This window comes from Podarcis bocagei (genome assembly GCF_964188305.1).
Source record: "Podarcis bocagei genome assembly, chromosome: 8".
NCBI lineage: Eukaryota > Metazoa > Chordata > Lepidosauria > Squamata > Lacertidae > Podarcis > Podarcis bocagei.
Window position 1 is genome coordinate 30,235,082 of NC_138133.1, and position 19,337 is coordinate 30,254,418.

The window sequence follows — 19,337 nt, forward strand, 5'->3', positions numbered from 1 at the left end:
TCTAATACAGATTTTACTTAGTGATGTCAGTAGAATAGTTCTGTTTGCCTTTTAGAAATACATAGAGTTTTGTCTACAGGCAGAATGGTTTGTTGTTGTGAAACTTTTCTCTCTTCATAAACCTACCTGCAGAGAATCTTCCCTGAGCTAGTAAAATATATTCCGGTTTATCTTTTTCAGAAAAGGGACACTTTACACATTGCAGAAAAAGACGGGTTACTGCTAGGAGACCACATATTTTTCTGTTAAGGCTTGAAAGTCATTCATGTGTGCTTCAAACACACACTCTTCAAAGTGTGAAAAGAAGCTAGCCAGAGCTGAGATGCAGTAATCTTTAAGCAAGAATATCAACTTCATCATCACTCTCTCAGATTGCGAATTTAATGCTCCCTTCCCTGCTCACAGAAATGGAAGGAGATATATAGATATACTCAAGGAAACCTTGAGAGATACAGACATTCAGAGCATCTAAAAGCTATCCAGGAGTAACCCAATGAGGACAACATACTTAGAAGCTTCCAGAAGTCGCAGAACAGGAACAGGAAACGGATATGGACTGTGGAAAAAGAATGAATTGGTCTGACTGACTCCTTTTAAAGTTTTATCATATTCTGGAGGAGTGTATGTATGTCTGTGCTCAGTGGCGTGGTGAGAGTTGCCAGTGCCCAGGGCCATGTGGGGTGTGTGTGTGTAGGCATGCATATTCAACTGCCCGACAGCATCCGCGTCACTCGGGAGATTGCAGCCGCAGAGATAAGGAGCTATTTCATTGTGTGGAGATGTCATTTCCTGGTTTGCATGGGGAAACTGTTTTCAACAGAGCGCAGCAACAGAAGTGCACAGCTGTATTGAGACAGCACTGGGTGTTGAAATTTTGTGCCCCTAACCATGTTGTGCCTGGGGCAACTGCCCCGTGCCCCCTAGGCTACGCCACTTGTCCGGCTGGCTAGACCGTAAACAGGAGCACCAATAAAGGGATGAGGATACAATGCTATTTGTTGTCGCACACACCCCTTGTTGCTATTCACTTTGCAGCAGTGAACTAGATATTGGAAACAAGTTCTGTGGATCACTTGCAGTTGGAACATGGGAACAGCTCAGATCATTGGCCTATCTAGCTCAGTATTGTTTACACTGACAGCTCTCCAGGGTTCCAGCAGGACTCTTTCTCAGCCAGGGACTGAACCCCAGAGCTTCTGCGTGCAAGGCAGATTCTCTACCACTGACCCACAACACTTCTCCAGTTCTTGGTTTAAGTTAATTCTTGAGCTCTGGTATTTATCTCTTTCAAGAAATATAAAATTAATATTATGACATAGGCATACTTCTTGATTTCATGCCGTATTTCCCATCCATTGTTGAGGAGCCGGAGAAAACAAAGCAAAAATATTAAGCACTTTTGTACTACTAGTCTTCACATGCTTATGATGAGAGCATGTATTAAGAAATCCCATGTTCCCCCTTCCACCCAGAGGGGTGGCCTGATGTAATGCGTATGGCCAACAAGTTACAAGGTTTGCATAGTAATTTGTTGGTGCTGTTGATTCTGTTAAAAGTCATTTCCCCCCTGTAGGGCAGGGCGAGGTGCAGCAGTAGTTTTAGCCCATTAAATTTGCTAAAGAAGCCACACTGTGAATTGGTGAAGTAGAAGTTTCCCCAGAACCAAGACATAAAAAGGAAGTTACCAGCCAGCAGTCAAGATTCAAAAAGATAGGCAGTGACAAATATTATGTTTGTTTTCATAAAAATTAGCACCTTCCTGTCCTAATGTGTGCAACGTCCTTAGAAATGCACACTCCCTTTCTAGAGACTTGATTTGGGGCATTTGTTGTGTTCAGTATAAGCTCTGAGGCCTATCCCCACTGTTCTAGTGGATTTGGCTGTGATGCTTCATTTTGCTTTGTGCACTCCCTTGTTGTCACTATTTCCATAAAACTGCATTTTGACAAACAAGAACCATATGTAAGGAAGCGAAAGTACAACTTTTCTCAGCCTTTCAGTTTGTTAATCTGTTAGAACAAATCTGTTGCTTTTTCACAGCGTGTTAAGCCCTGCAGCTCCTTTTCCTGAGCACACCTGCCAACATTTTAATCTATAAATAAGGAGGCTTGTGGAAGAAAAATAAGACACGCCTTCTAACTCCATTGAAATCTTTTTGGAAGAGAGAGCTTATTTTGGCAAAGATGACGAAGAATTATTATTATTAAAGCGCAAAGCAGCTGAAGTCTAGAGGTTGCCCCTCCTAAACAGGAAAGGTTGACATGAGCACAGGCCAAAAACTGTTTCACTTTCTCTAGCAAACTGATGTTGCTGCACCTGTTTGAAAAGCTAACCTGGAGGAAAATTGTGCAAATCAACATTATTCCCCCCAAATTAACTTTTTGCTGCTCCCCTTCTTGAGATCTTGAACTGCAGTAGATCCAGCAGCCTCACAGTATTAATGTACCTGCGTGTTTTAAAAATTATTTCATCTCCAGTTGGTCTTCAGGCCTAGTTAATGGCATAATACTTCCAATCTTTCAACCATGGCTTTGAGATAGGGAGTGGAATGTGGGCTTATGGGCTCCCTTACCCTTCTTTCCTCTTCTTCCCATGTGAATTTCCTCCTTTCATTGTCAGCATTAACCAGGTTGTAACTTTATGGGGCGAAGTCAGAGTGAAGAGAAGATGCTTATCTTCCCATGCTTAGTACACAGAGGCTTATTAGAGGACACCGGTGGCGCTGTTGTCTAAACCACTGAGCCTCTTAGGCTTGCTGATCAGAAGGTTGGCGGTTCGAATCCCCGCAACGGGGTGAGCTCCCGTTGCTCTGTCCCAGCTCCTGCCAACCTAGCAGTTCGAAAGCATGCCAGTGCAAGTAGATAAATAGGTACCGCTGCGGTGGGAAGGTAAACGGCGTTTCCGTGTGCTCTGGCACTTGTCACTGTCCTCCTTGCACCAGTAGTGGTTTAGTCATGCTGGCCACATGACCCGGAAAGCGAGATGAGTGCCGCAACCCCATAGTTGCCTTTGACTGGACTTAACCGCTCAGGGGTCCTTTACCTTTACTTTTACCTTTATCAGAGGTTGGTAAACAGGCTGCTATATAGGGCTCCTGCCCTAGCTGAACAATAAAAAACTATTCTACTTTTAGAAGACATCTGAAAGCAGCCCTGTATGGGAAAGTTTTTAATGTTTGATGTATTATTGTGTTTGTTGGAAGCTGTCCAGAGTGGCTGGAGTTACCCCATCAGATGGGTGGCATATAAATAACAACAACAACAAACAGAAAGAACAACAGGTTCAAATTGTATGCTCTTTTTGCAAACAATATTGATGGTTAAGGTGTTTCTGTTCCAGCAGCAAAAGTTGGAGTAAAGTAGGCAGGGGAGGGGCAAGGCATGATTTGAAGAGTAATAAAACATCTAGATGTTTGTGATAAATGCAGATTTTTATTATAAGAACTGTTAGTTTTGAGTCTCATAGAGCCAGATAATCAGCACAATATCCTTGTAGATTAGAACAGAACTCGTTTCTCTGAATTTTCCTGGTACTGTGGACTATTCATGAAAAACGCTAGCTCTTATCTATCAGCCTTTATTGAATATAGTTTCTCTAAACAGAGGAAATAGGAGCTGCCTTTTGTCATGAACGTCATTCTGGCTGTTAGTTGAGGACGGTTAATGTATTTTAAGTATTTTTCTGCAAGAGGATTTATCCACTCCCACTGGTGAATTTGTTTTTTTGGAGTTATTTTTCTCCAGACTGTACTAGGAAGTACAGTCTTAGACTTATCAGTTCAGTATAAAGACGGGAAAGTAAATTGAGAAGACTTCTGCTGACAATGTAACTTATTCTCAATAAAGTTCTCTTATTCTCAACAAAAATGGAAGCAAGTGTTCCAGAAATTGAGGTTCTGAGAAACTACACATCTCATTTTATGTTGAATTGTGAAGAGGTGTTCACAGACAATGATTTGTTTTAAAAAAATATGGCCACAATGACGACAGTGTTTGTGTGTTGTTCCAACAATATAAGCAACACATTCTCAGCAGGGCTTCCTTGCTTACCAGCTTCTCAAGACTTAAGGATATGCTGTTGTCCATATCTTCCACTCCTCTCCCCCTGCCCCAGTCCCACCTGCTTCAGATTTTAATAATATCAATACATCAATACATCAAGGAACTAGCCATTTGAGTAAATTTAGTCTTTGTCATTGGAACTAACGTGCATTAGGGTTACTATATTTTGATGTTCTGATTAGGGAAACAAGGGCAGAATGTGGTTATTTCCTGTGTAAATGGAAAAGAGACGAGCTAAACTAGCCCTTAACTTGTCTTAGGGACTTTGGCTTTCTGGAGTTGGTCAGAGGCCTTAGTAAGGTCAGATGCAGGAGTCCAAGGTATCCGTTTCTAGTATGTAGTGTGTGACCTTCATGCCTATTTCCTTTATCCAGAATCAGGACAATCATCAGTACATTTTGCTGCTCCCATCATCTCTTGCTTGTGGTGTGGAAATCCAGCGACAATTCATTTGTTGTCTGTGGGAAGTATTTTCGTTAAAATTATATTTAATTGTGCTGCTTTATCAAAGAAGTCTTGAAGAGGTTCTATACTAGTACACCACGATGCATTCCTCTGAGTAGATAATTTCACTTTTGTCTTTTGATGCCTGTAAATAAGATGGATGGATTGGACAGAGTAGCTAACGCAGTCAGCGCTTAAGGTTCTTGCCAGACATTTTTCACAAAGCAGTGCCGTTTCCTTTACTAAATGTCATGTGTCTTATGTAAGCATTCTTCAGGAAGCAACATTAGCACAGGGGGTAAAACTAAAAAATGTTCAGGGCTGTAAAAGTGGTTGGTTGTTGTTTTTTTTAAATTGTTTTGTCACACAGTGAAAATGTTTGAGCCCAAGCTGTGGTAGATGAGAAGAGTATTCATCCAGCTTTCCTTTCCTTAGATCTTCTGCCACCTTCTAAGGTAATGATTTTCATTCAGAGCCAACTGTTCTGTTGACATCCAAACCCGGGGAAGTGGGGCATAGGTTGTCTATGTTAAAGGCATTGCCAGTGGGTTTGGAAGGAGAGGCCGCCATGTAAAGAGAACATGTCCAAGAATGTTGTTCTAATGTGATTAATGGAAGAGGACAGCAGTGAACAGTGATTGTTTTTCATATGATGAAAGTCCAGATGAATTCAACTTAAAAATAAATCACCACCCCTCCATCCTTCTTTATGCAAGCCTAAAAAAAGCTGTAGCTTGATCTCTTGTAGGAAAACATATGTTTCCAAGCCTCTTTTATGCTTCTTAGGTTTGTCCCTGGGAGTTAACGGTGATACCACCCATAGAATAAGACCTGAATGAAACCCTAATCATCACCATCTATTTTGCAATGGTAGCACTGTTCCTAAACATCAACGTTTCTTCTTTTTTTACCCAAAAGTCCCCTTGCTACAATGCTACATGATAATTCAGCATCAAGGTAAGGGGGCTTTGGGGTAAGAGAAATGGCTGCCACAGTAGCCACCTGCCCATTTTATGAGGGAAGAGATACTAGCTCCTAACATGGGGAGATTGTTGTGACTAAATGTTATGAAATGCATGTTTCACCATATACCATAAGCCATTACCCATACTTCAACTAACCAGAAATCAAGAGATGGTGGGATGGATTTTTCCCCCCATTTCTGACAGATCAACATGTCAACTGCCACTAATAGCTTTGTGTTAATTTTTATACTAGGTGAATTGACTTTTTTTGGTACCAGGAGTAAGACGGGGTATATCCCCAGAAGTGGTTTAGCAGATAATATCGCAGCAACTCATCTATGTGAGTTGGTTGACATTATAAATGACATTTACTGCAACATTGGTTTCTCTGGATCAGGAACTGCTGTTTTTAGAGAAGCCATCAAGAAAAATGTACAATTCAGGCCATTATATTTTATAAACATAAATTGTCTATCTAAGACAAAAATGCAAGGTGTGTAACTATTTGAAAATGAAAACCAGGTTCTCCTGTGACAGGTCAGCTTTTTCTCCACTATTCTTGAGAAGTTTAAATCTGCCTCAATCATATTCTATTTCCTACAATTGTCCTTGACCAATGCAAGTTTTGTTTTACTGTATTGATACAAAAAGCGTCAATAATGCTGCTTATACAGTATCATGGCTTGCTGTTGTTTTCAGAATTAGATTGGTTCATTCCTGAATTGTTTGTCAAGTAGTGAGAACAATTGAAGCACACTAGATAAATTCTCCTTCTCCTCCCTTTCCTCTAGAGACCAACTTGTAGTGTTTCAGCTATGTGGCATTAAAACGCTGTAATTAACTCTTGGAACGGCAACCCAGACATTTTTTTAAAAAACCCATAAATGTATGAACAAGCCCGAACCTTTGGTAGGTAGCACAGAGGACCTTGCCACCATAGTCTGTAATATGTAAATACTCTAATGAAGCTAATACATTGATCTGTTCATGTGTATGTGCACACATGACTTTAACATTCTGCAGATAGATCTGTCCTGTGCAAAAGCAGATCTATGCTAGACATTTGTAGAGAAGTAGTGAGATGTTGGAGATTTGCATAGATCGGCTGAAAAGGGTTATACTGGATGTATACACACATACATACATACATACTGTATTTACTCAAATCTAATGCGCACCTTTTTTCGGCCAAATTACATTGCAAAAATTAAGATGCTCATTAGATTCAATGGCACATTTACATTCGCCAGCAAATACTTCTTTGGTTTCAAGGTTCTGAAAATTGAGGTGCGCATTAGATTTGATGGTGCATTAGACTCGAGTAAATATGGTATGTACGTGTATATGTATTGAGTTGTCCTTGTTTTTATTTTGATTATATATTTTGTGTTTTTATATTGCGATTTTATTCTGCAGGCATAGGGCAGTACACAAATTTAATAAATAACACTTCAAAAAGCTGTTCTTATATTTGATTGTCCTGTTTCTGGCAACTAGAAATAACTTTCTTCCTCTTAATACCCATCCAGAGCTTCTAGGCTACTCTTGAGTTTCCTTCAGAATATTGTGTGTGCTTGTGTATGTATACTACTTTCTTGCAGCTCTTTTATACCACCAGTGTCTGTTTTCTTCTTCTTCTGTGTACTTTACTCTTGGGAATAAGTCCAGTATCTGACTTTATTGTTGCTAGTAAGTTTCCCTAGCAGCAGCCCTGTGAAGTATGTACCTCTCTTCAGTTAAAGAGCTGTCTTCATTGCTAGTGAAACAGACTCTTATACATTTTCTCTCTGTTGTGGTTTGACAACTAAAAGCATTGCTGTAGAACCTGGTTTGCATACTTACTCATCTTCTCTTAGTCCTTTGAAATTGGTATGCTTGATGCTCACAGCTTTGCCCAAGACGGTGTTATGTGTTTTGTTTTAACTAGTTATAATTTACCTTCTGATTTTTCAGTATCCAAGGTGATTATGTGCTCTCTCTCTCTCTCTGACACACACACTCACTTTATTTGCTTTGTAGATCTTTATTTTGCTACAGTTCATGGCTTCCATGCATTGTGTAAAAGTTCCTAAGTTAGCTAGCTTTTTAAAATCTTAAAACATTTTTCTTAATAGTTGAAGCATTAATTACTAAACTGTGAGTAGTATGCTGCACATGAGGCATCCTGATGTCAGAGAAATGAAAGGATTCATCTCGTTAAATTGTAAAGCTTGATTGGAGAAATGGGGCAAAAAGCAATGATGCCCCCCACCCTTAGCTAGCCATATTCTCTATTACAGACAGGGTGCCAGTCAGTTGTGTGTGTATGCACAGTTCCAAACGCCCTAGCAGTAATGTGGGGAGGACAGGTTGTGTTACATCTCTCACAGGAAACTCAATGCATCACTTTACTGGTTTCTTTTAGCTGTTAAGTGCCATGTTTGTAACCCGTATTTTGAACCTGCTGGTAGGTTGCCCAATGTAGATTCAGGCTGATGATCAGCTGTTAAATCCCTGATCATGTGGCCATTTTGGGAGTTCTTGCCCCAGCATTCCTGCCCATGCTCTGTATCCCCCATGATAGATATCTGAAACAATTCTTTCTCTTCTTGTCTTCTGTAATGGAGCAGCTGGCTCCTAACTTGGTTCGGTGCTGTAGAGTAGGAGTAGCCAACATGGTGCTTTCCACATGTTGTTGGACTACAACTCCCATCAGCCCCAGCAAGCAGAGTCAGTAGTCAGGGGTGATGGTGCTTGTAGTACAGTAATGCTGGGCTTCAGTTGTGTGGACTGGTCCTTGAATTTCGTTTCAGTTTTCAAGTAAGGAAACCTGTTCCTGTTCCTTTTATGTAATGACTGTGTCCTTACATAGATACATATACTTGGAATTAAGTTCCTCTAGGATAGCGGACCTTATTCCCTAGTATGCTTTGTGTGAATTCAACATGAATATATGTTTAATATATGTATATTGGCACTTGGTTTATAGGAACTACTTTCTAGTAGTCTTCAAAGCCTTGTTGGGCAAAGTGCTTACTCCACACAAGTTACACAAGTCAGAAACTTTGAGAAACTGAGACTGTATACCCTGTGTGCATCTTGATTTGCATCATCTTCTGAAACTTCACGTAGAGTACATCTTTGTCTTGCTTATAAAGTGAACTCATTCATCAGAAAAAGTGTATGAGCTGTTCTAATAAGCAATAATATTAAGTGTTTGGTTTTTCTTTCTTGGAACTTGTGTGTGTGTGTTGATTTGATTTATGTGTATAAATGCTATTTACTCGAGTATTGTACCTTTCTGTTGTGTGGCTATTAGTTTATCACAAATTATATGTTACAGTGGTACCTCGGGTTAAGTACTTAATTCGTTCTGGAGGTCCGCTCTTAACCTGAAACTGTTCTTAACCTGAAGCACCACTTTAGCTAATGGGGCCTCCTGCTGCCGCTGCACCGCCGGAGCACGATTTCTGTTCCCATCCTGAAGCAAAGTTCTTAATCCGAGGTAATATTTCTGGGTTAGCGGAGTCTGTAACCTGAAGCGAATGTAACCTGAAGCGTATGTAATCCGAGGTACCACTGTAGTCATAAAAGTAAGTATTGCATATGCATTCCAAGTGCTTCCTCAGAAGTAAATCCTATTGAGTAGTTCCTAGAATGTGTGCTAAGACTTGCAGTTGTAGTTTTTTATTATTGATTTTTGGTCCGTGGGGTTATCTTGTTATCTTGCAGACTTCTGTCATCCTTGATTAAGTGTCTCCGGGTCTTTTATATTTAGCATAGCAGTTGGGTTCCACCAAGTGTTGCATAGTTTTCTATCAGGTGCTGATTGTATAATTTTTTAAAACAGCAACACATGCAGTATCACACATTGGGTATGGAAATGCATGATTTGTGTTTTTGAAGTGGCAGTTCTCTCTTAGGTTATTATTAACATACTTTAAGCATGGGTATAGCAGAAACCGTACTTTAATTATATGCAATAATTCAGCAATGAACTTTACTGTTCATTACTGTCTCTCTGTAGTGTATTCCACTTCATAATAAGTCTGAAATTTCAACCAGGGTGTTTGGTATCATCACAGACTGAAGATGGAATTACAACTTTAATTTAGGTAATTTAATTCAAGTGCCTTCTTGCTGCTCGAAATCCTGGAAGTGATGATGACAATTGTGGGTATGTTGCAATGCTTTTATTTTGGAACCCTTCATCTTCCCATTCTTTGAAGCTGAGCTGTTCAATTAAATATCTAGGTAAAAATGCCTTTTGTTGCGGCCTTGTATACATCTCTTTCACATGATCAAATTTTGGTTTATTAAGCCAGGATATGCAAGGGTTTTATGTACCCACAAACAGCCACCTCTTTCTTGTGTGAGTGGGCTAACAGACTGGGAAGCCACAGTTAACCATAGTCTCATGTTACAAACTGGGAATTATGGTTCACAGCTTCCAAACAAAGCAGGAGTCATAAGCCAACTTTAAACCATGGCTTCATGCCCTGGCTTGTTTGGAAGCCATTGCCCATAGTTTTCTGGTTACATCCAATGAGAAGTAATGGTGACTCTAGGACTTGGTTCATCACTTGCATGAAGAGGAGGCTGATTGTGTTTCCAGCAGTTAATGCACCATAAATAATAATTTTGTATTGGTATATCTGTCACTGCTATTCTAAAAGACGTTAGTGTTTTTGGTTGCTATTATTGTTTCAGAAACCTTGTCTATATGTAGTCACATACCCTGAGAAGATTGTGGGATTTCCCCCACCTCCCTGAGTTTCTGATAGTCATCTAGCCTTGTGCTCATTTGATGAAGAGAACCTTGGCCACATGAACTCTGGCATCTCTGGAGGTGGGGGAAAACCCTGTATTCCAATTTCAGTGTTGGTGGTCACGCAAAAGGTGCTGGTTGCTATAGTTTGAAAAACAGTCCTGAAGTAGCTTGGAGCATTCTGCTAACTTTAGAGTAAATACACCATTGCAGAAGCTGTTGTCACAATACCTATCTTAAAATTGGGATTTGAGTAATGTAAATAAGATTTTTGCTGCTTTTCTTCTGGTGGACAAATTGAAGACTTAAGTGTGTCTAATATTTTTGCTACTTTTTTAAAAAAAGAAAATGAATGGTGGTGTCATATTAACAAGAAGAGATTGGGAACACCTTTAGAAAATTATTTTACAGGTTGTAGCATTGCAACATGAAAATCTGTAAACTTTGCAGAAGGGGGAGTAGCTTCAGGAATGGTTCACCTTTATATATTTGATTGTGCTAACCTGGTATTGCTAACAGATTTCCAAAGGATTTTACGGAAAAAAACACCTAAATAGAAATATACAGGGGTCCACTCATTGTGTCGCCAAAGTTCAAGAAGAATTGCAGAGGTAAACTTCCACCCTACTTCCCCAATTCCAAAATAAAGGTGGCAGAGTTTAATGCTGTAAGCACTAAACTATGGCAAGGTTTGCAATTCATCTTGTCTTATTACTTTCCAGACCTCTACATAATTCAGTAGAAGTTTAGCGATTAAACAGCTTCATAAACCACCTTTCGGGGCCATGCCCTCACAAAGCAGCGTACACTGATATGGAGATGATTTATACCATCTGATGATTATACCACTTTATCATGAAACAGCATCTAGACTTTGTAGGCCTGATAAAGCCTTATAATTTCCAAATTAAGGAGCAGCTCAGAATTTCGTAGCTGAAAACATATTAAGGAAAGGCAGCCTGGAAGAGAGGTGGTTTTAAGGGCCACTTGAAAGCCTGCACTGAAGTGGCCAAGTGTAATTCATTCAGGAGGGAGTTCTGTAAGTGTGAAGGCCCCATTGCTTGTGCTCAGCAATCTTGATGGTGAGCACATGAGCTGGACCTCTGCAGCTGTTCTGATGAGTGGGCAGGGTCATGTGAATGAATCTGATCCTGCCCATCTCGGGATCTTGGAGAATGATATGAGGAATCTCTCTTACTACTGCTGAGGTTTAACATCACACGGCTTTCCAAGCTTCTCTGAGCCTTGTAGGAGGTCTAGGAGATCCTGAGAGATCTTGCAGTTGTGAACTCCTGAAATTGTTTGTATGCAAAATATGGATAATGCACATTGGTATATAAATAAAACTCTATTTTAGTCTTCCTCTTCATTGAAAGTGATCATATCTCTTGTATGTCAGCTGTGGATGTCAGACTGATGGATTCCCTTTCCCTCTAACACAAAGGGTGTGGTGTGCCACACTGGTGTGGCAGGAGAGGGCAATCCTAGTTATGATACAGAATCGCCATTCAAACTGTGTGCTGGAGAAGACTCCTTTATAATAAAGATTTTTTAAAATGGTGTGGCACGAGCAAAAAGTTTGAGAACCACTGCCCTAACCCAACCTGGAAGATATTCTCCTTAATATCAGTTCCATGAAGACTGGCTGAGATTACTTAGTGGTTCAAGGTACTCTACCTATTGTTATAAAATCACTTTCATCCCATGCAAACCATTCCTTATGTTAATAAAGTACATTTCATTCCTTTTTAAAGACAGGCCACTTACAATTTAAGATATTCCAGGGGAAGGTAGAATCGGAGGTGCATACCACGTGGTTAGTGTCTCTCAATACCAATTTTCATAAGCATGTTCCTTCTACTCTGCACAGCTTAAAGGGTAGAGGAGCAGATTGGGTTCCCAAAATTCTCCTTCAGTCCCAAAGCCATTACTAGGCAGCTAAGTTCAAGGCTGTGGTTAGAGGTTGAAGAGGGAGTGAAAAATGTGTTTTGCTTTCCTTTACCTTTCTATGTCATGAGTTTACATAATGCCTCACACTGACCTTTGGGGCATCTGGCTCAAATTAAACCCATAATATTATCAATGTGGTCTAAAGCTTCTGCCTAATATGACTAACATATGAAAATCTGCCCAATATTTTAAAAGTTTTGATGTACTTGTTTTGACTTTTAGCAACTGGAACGCATATCTTCCTTTTTTTAAAAAAAACAAACGTACAAATTCAATATATCCTGTGACACAACTCAACTTTGAGGGCCTTCTCGGTAGTGGCGCCCTCCCTGTGGAATGCCCTCCCACCAGATGTCAAAGAGAACAACAACTACCAGACTTTTAGAAGACATCTGAAGGCAGCCCTGTTTAGGGAAGCTTTTAATGTTTGATGTACCATAGTATTTTAATATTCTTTTGGAAGCCGCCCAGAGTGGCTGGGGAAACCCAGCCAGATGGGCGGGGTATAAATAATAAATTATTATTATTATTATTATTATTATAACTTTGGAAGTCATGTTCTTCCCCTCTCACAAGGAAGTCTCAACATCTGTCTGTGGCCACATACATAATAATGTATGTTTCTCAGTAATAAAACTATGGTGTTCTGCCTATGTTTAAAGGCATCCTTTCCCTTAAATTGCTTATGAGATCTGGTTTGGGGAATGGGACCAGTGTTAAAAACCATGAACTAAAAGTCAACAGCTGCCGCTGAAGAAAAGGAGCAGTTGGTGCGTAAGAAATCCACTGATCTCCTTTTCTTTCTTTTTAAATAATTACTTATGGATAATCCCCTTCCTGCTACTTGGCTGTGTTTGCCGCAGGTATATTCTGTGAACATTTGAAGTTATGTAATTGCAGTTTACCGTCACATTAAAAAATGACTAATGACATAATTTGTGTTTTCAAAATACATAAACAGCTCGGCATGAGAGGGTGATATTTTCAGGAGACAAGGGTGAAGTGCTAGGGTAGAAGGTGGAGATGGCTGATATTTCTCTTTAATGAGCTGTGGCTTACATATCCCTTTGAATAATGTATATTGTTTGCTTATGTTCTTCCATATACATGAGCTGTTTCACACCTAGATCTAGCCATAATTGGGAGCTACGGTAGTCTTGTATAACAAGATGTTTCATGTATTTTAAATAGCTGTCGTCGTTGAAAGAAATGACTGTTGGACCTTAAGCTAGCCTTGGGGATATATAGCCAATTCTGTCAGAACAGCTTCCTCTTCAGGACAGCTGTCAAACTTACTACTGTCTTCCCAGGGCAGTAACCCAGGAAGCAGTTCTGGAACTTTCCTCTCCTCTCGTACCCCTCTCCAAATCCATAGTGGGTGGGGAAATCTGAGGCACGAACAAAAACCATTCTGTTAACAGAACTACCACGTTGGATACTGCCCATGGGAACTAGATATCCATGTTGATTTCAAGTCTGCTATACTTCCCAGGTGTGTTTCAGTGGGTTAACTGAGTTCACTTTGTCATTTCTTCTTCCTTAAAGATGGAATTCTTCCTCCCATGAATTTATGTTTCCAGTTATTCGATGGAGAGCATTCCTGTATCATAGGAGGGCAGTACTCCTGGCCATACAAACTGGTGTTTGTCAATTGTACTGGAAAAGGAAGAGATGAACCTCCCCTCCCCGTAGACTGCTTTACTAAAGAGGGTTCCTCAGGGAAAAACGGATGGATAGCAGCATGCTCTGTATCTAGTGAATGTGTAGTTTGACCCCTTTTGGACATTGAATCCCAGTCCTGATGGTGGTTTTCTTGTGTGCTTTTGTATGTTTTTCTTTAAATTGTGAACTGTGCCCAACTTTGCCTCCTTGATACATCATGTAGTATTACTTAGTATGTGAAAACAACAACAACAAAGTCTTGTAGCACCCCTTTAAGGTGCCACCCTTTGTTTGCTGCAACAGATTAACCCAGCTACCCATTTCCAGCTTGGCATGGTGGCAGGGGAGCAGCCAACATCTCAGACTCCAGCGTGGCTGGGAAACACTTTGCACAGGAAGACACAAACAGGGCAAGACTTCAGAGAGCCAATCAGCATCATTCTAGTCTCCCTGGGGGTGGGGGCGGCCTGGAAGTGGACCAGTCTGTGCTGTCTCTGGTCTGCTCCAGGGACATAAAAGTTTGCCCTTGCCTGCTTGCTCCACTTCTGCTTCAATTGACTTTTCAAACTACCTACCCTTTGTTGTTTACTTTACCTCTTGCCTCCATCAGGGGAGGGTTTGTGATCTAATGGCATTGCTATGAATAACTGTTGGTCCCTGTTTTTAGGGTTGGGGAGGAATTTTGCCCACAGGCAGATTAACTTTGGTCCTGTGCATTCTTGCATACCTCATGGTAATTGTCATAACTTATGATGGTAGGAGAGGTATTGAGCCAGATCCTTAGGAGAAAGGGACAAGGAAGGGGCACCCTGCCCCATCTCATAGGGGGATCCCCTTCAGAGATTCTGGAGGGCAGCACTTTCCATCCAGAAGCCCAGCTCAGGAGTTGACAGGCCATGGTGCCCCTACCAGTGGCTGAACATGGTTCACCAGAAACAGTTCTAGACTGTCAGTATTATCTTTTGGGTTTTGTATATTGTAGGTTGTACATTGTAGATAGTAAGGTGCTTAACTTGAATTGTGTCTTGTTGTTGTATTAATACACTGAGGGGGGAAATAAATTGTGGAAGGGGAGTAAGCATTATTTCTGGGGTTAGTGGAGAAGTGAAAAGTCAGAGATACAATTTCAAAGAGAACTTTTAAATAGAATTTCCCTTGTTACTGATACACTGCAATTTCCCCCCATTATTTGTATACTGCAACTGTTTTAAAGATGGTGCATGGCCTAGGGAACCCTCTGGTGACTTTCTCTGCCACGTGACACACTTTTGTTCCATCAGTTGAGTCACTGGATTGCAGGGCTCATGAATATTGTGGTACTAAATTAAACAATGGTGTAGAAGTGGGAATGCAAATTAAAAGAGGAAAATGCTATAATATACACAATGTCAGTAGTGCACACTGTGAAGCACAGTCATTTAGGAACTCCTTACCTCAGGTTTCAGCTCCTACTCTATCCTCGATATCTGGATTTGCCTCTGCAGGAAGTTTGGTTTTTTTTAAAGTGGGGGAGCATTCATCAATGCAATCCCCACCCCAGTTTTCTTACATCATATTCCCTTTTTGTAGAATGAGACACATTGGAAGTTACAGAAGAAGTTGCTAATTGTCTGTTACAAGTAATTTATTGACTGTGGTATATTTATCATTTATATCATTTGACAAGTATGTATAAATCAACATGACCTTTAACTGCATCAGTTGTTTTAGAATTGGTGTAAAGAAATTCAGGGAACTTGGATGATTTGGTGAGTGAGTCTGCTGACCCAATGCTGAGTTGCAGGGAGAGGAAATATTGACCAATCCAAATTAGGTAACCGAAAATTATGCTTCCTGCTGATAAGCTACTTTTCATAGTATGCAAACATAGCACTCGAGGTAGTAAAACTGTGAGGCAGCTATAGTATATCTTATTTAGGAGCTGTAAAATGATCCCATGACAGTAGTAATTCATTCAGTTTCCCACAGAACAGTTTTGTTATGAGGGTTTTGGAAAGCATGTAGAGAAAATGCAGGCATGACCCAGCAAATGTTTTTAACAGTTTTATTAAGCATTAGACTGAAGCTTTTCCTTTGAGTGGGTGAATATGTGGATTAATATAATTCAGCTGTAAGAAAGCTATGAGAGCTGCCAATATTTAGTAGGGTAATGAACAGCAGCTAGCATTTTGATGTGTGTTTATCCATATAGGCATAAGATGGTATCCAGTTAAGTCATGGATTTTGACAGGTCCAAGTGGAGTATGATTTAGTTGGACACACCCATGTGGTTTCAGAATAAGGTGAAAAGAAGCAAGAATTCAGTCGAAGATGCAGTCAACCTCTCTTTGAGGATTGATCTATCAATTGAAGGCAGCTGAAACTGAATGCTCTTTCATTGTGAAATGTAAGACACTGTACCCTAGAAAGATTTCAAGCCAGAAGACAAAGGAGTGTACAATAAAGCAAAGCTAATGAGTCCAATAAACAGCCCCAAGGTTATAAGTGATCTGTCTAGGGGGATACATCTAGCAGAAGATCTAGAACAACTGCAAATGTTTTCATGTTGGACAGGCACTGAAAAGAACCAGTTGCCCCAATAACCTAAAAATCTTCAAGCATTACAATGCAAAGATGTTTTGATTTACTCTCTCATAATTTGTACAGTGACACCCCAAAGTGGACCTTATGATAAGGGTTTGTACAGACAATCAATGAAAAGGGGTGAAAGGGCTTGCAGGAAAGTTGAAGAAGTTCTTTGCATCTGTTTTCACTGTGAAAGACAGGCAGATTGTTGTGCTTGAACTAACTTTCTGAGGAGCTGAAGCAAATAGTGATGACAAGAGATTATGTTCTAGGCTGTACTGACAAATTGGAAACCAAATAAAACAGTTGTGTGCTGACAGGACCCAGGTGGAAGATGGTGTGTATAATAAGAGGGGGCCTGGAATTGCAGGTAGATAAAAAGGAATAATTGTGGTGGGTGGGGGGACAGAGCAAAAGGCAGAGATGAAGAATAACGGAGAGGGAAGGGTAGAAGGAAGAGAGATGTAAATATTCAACATTTATTACTGAAGTTAATCCTCGTGCTTTGGGGGGGATCTCTCATATAATATAGCAGTGAACTGATGCTTACTTATGGCTTTATTCATTTTAAATAGGCTACTTCCTAATTACAAAAAACTTAACTTGAATGCTACATTGTGCTTTTGTAGGAGCCAAAATATTGCCAGTTACTGGCCAGAACTGGTTAGTTTCAGCAAGGTGGTGGCCTCATTTGCCTTCCAAGGTTGCAGTGCTATATGACATCAGTTTTGGTGATGTGATGACTGCAGCCAAGGGCAAAGCTTCCTGCATTGCATTGCCCTTAGTCTGAATAGATGAACATTTCCACACACTCTTTAGATATTATCCCCAAAAGCTTCCAAAAGGGGGAAAATGATTTTACTGTGATCAAAGAGTGCCCCCAACTTTTGTCTCATCCCTTTTGTATCCCAGATGCCATCAAATAGGGACCTGTGATACACATATCACAACACTTCGTGCTTTATTTGATAAGGCAATGAGTGTTTACTTGGTTTGGGGTGGGGAGATAATATTTTCCAAGCAACAATCTGCTGTGTTTTGAGCTCTGGGGAAATGACATTTCCTTACAGCGGTTGTGCTCCCTTGATGGAAACTTTCTGGAACTCCTACAACAGCTAAGAAGTGTGTGCAGAACACAAAAAGTTTTCTAGGTAAGCCCCAGTGCAACTGCAAAAAGAGTACAGTGTGTGAGTTCACCCTCCGCTGAAGGGATAGAAGAAAGATTAAAATACTTTTAAGAACACTGTGATAGGTGACAGTATAGTGTTAAATGATCAACACAGGAAGAAGAGCCCCCTTTCTCACTGCTTGGATTGCAGAAAACTGATCATGTAAAGAAGAGTAGACTCTAGGTTGATGCTTGCTAAGCTGATCTTTGATGTGGTCATGAAGGAGGTGTTGAATGCAGCAGAGGCGTGAGGCGGGTGAAGGTAACCTTTAGATTGGGGAACGAAGATTGTGTAGTTCATTTGATTTACCTTCTTACTGCACCATCCATGTCGCTTATCAGAGTGATTATTTTTCCAGATTTCTCTGTGGTTACTCCTGTTTTCTATGTGTTCATAGTCTGTTTAATCAGCAGTTGATCATCAAAGAATGTGAACAACCATGCTAACAGGCAGTGTTTGAAAAAATCCATTTAGGCTGCAAAGATAACAAAAACAATCCACAAAAACGACCACTTCTTCTCCCCACTTCTGGTTCCAAAACTAGCTTTCTTAAAGTTATCAGAAACACATTGCGGATAGTGCAGGGATTTCCCTGCCAACCACTTGAAGTGACATTTCTTCTCTGAGCATTTCTTGTTTTGTTTTTAATTCTAGCATCCTTGAGCACAATGAACAAGTTTTAATGCACAGACTTCAGGGGAAAGTGCTGCAGCACCTGGCCAAAGGAGGTTGCACCTAGGAACACTCCTGCTGTTTGAAGTAAGTAATGGGAGTAGTTTGGTTACAAGGAAAATTGTAATTGCTTTATATATTAATTTGTCTTTTTGTGTCTCAGAGGCTATGCTGATGTTCTGTAATGTATGGAGGAGAAGGATCAATTAGAGGGTTAGATTTGATTGTGGCAAGTCTTTGTGTGTTGAACTTTGGCCTTTCCCAATCATGTAGGATGAGGATGTGAGGAAGAAGGACAGATTTTAACAGCAAAAGAAGTGCATGGGCAGGTGGTCTTCACCACACTTCCATGACCACAGCTTATGTTCCTATGGCCTGTCCCTTCAAGTGCCTTTTCTCCCTTTCTCTTGACCAAGTTCCTGATACAGCAAATGAGCTTGGGGAGAGGGGGCTGCAAGGAGGAAAGTGACAGCAGCTCCCTGCTTGCATGTTCCTCTTTTGCTATGAAAATCAGACTGCACTGAACTGTTGCCTTCGTGTCTTGTTTGAGTCTGTCTCTCAAATAGCAGCTTGGGCTAGGAAAGAAGTGCAGTGCTTGTGCACAGATTCACAAGAGTTTTATTTAGGTCATGTCCACTTGGAGTTTTTTTCAGGGCTGGGATATGTCCATCTCTGCAAGCCAGAACGTATCAGTGATAATTCATACAGCAGGGCGGAGGTAGGATGTATAGCTTGCATGGCAGGGATATGCAAATTCAGAACCAGTTCCAGGCTTGAAGGAGCTTCAGGCAAGAGTTATACCAATTGGCTCAAGGCCCAAAGCCCTGCATTTTCCCATGAAAAAATGGGAGTATGTAGAGATTTTTTTTTTTTTTTGAGAAGCACTGTATTTCACTTTGCATCAGATTTACTCAATGGAAATCAAGCAAGGGAGTTTGACATTGCAACTTGACTTAATCAGCTTCTGGCACCATCCCTGCTTCTTCCTTGCTTCCTAACCGCACCGAGAATAGTGGAATAAGTGAATTATGGATCAAGAGAATAGGTTTGTGTAAAACCCAACATGGCACTTGCTTCCCACACTTCTAGTTTAGCAAACTGA

At 40.5% G+C, this 19,337-nt stretch overlaps 1 protein-coding gene across 23 annotated transcripts in view; it reads left to right on the top strand.

Moving 5' to 3' along the window:
* The window catches only part of ATXN1 (ataxin 1), a 208,495-nt gene that overhangs the window by 53,987 nt on the left and 135,171 nt on the right, over positions 1-19,337 (top strand). For all 23 annotated transcript variants that reach the window (XM_081206296.1, XM_081206298.1, XM_081206295.1 and 20 more), the window contains one exon: positions 18,218-18,322. The gene's annotated coding sequence lies outside the window, so the exon portion shown is untranslated. The remainder of the gene's footprint in view (positions 1-18,217; positions 18,323-19,337) is intronic.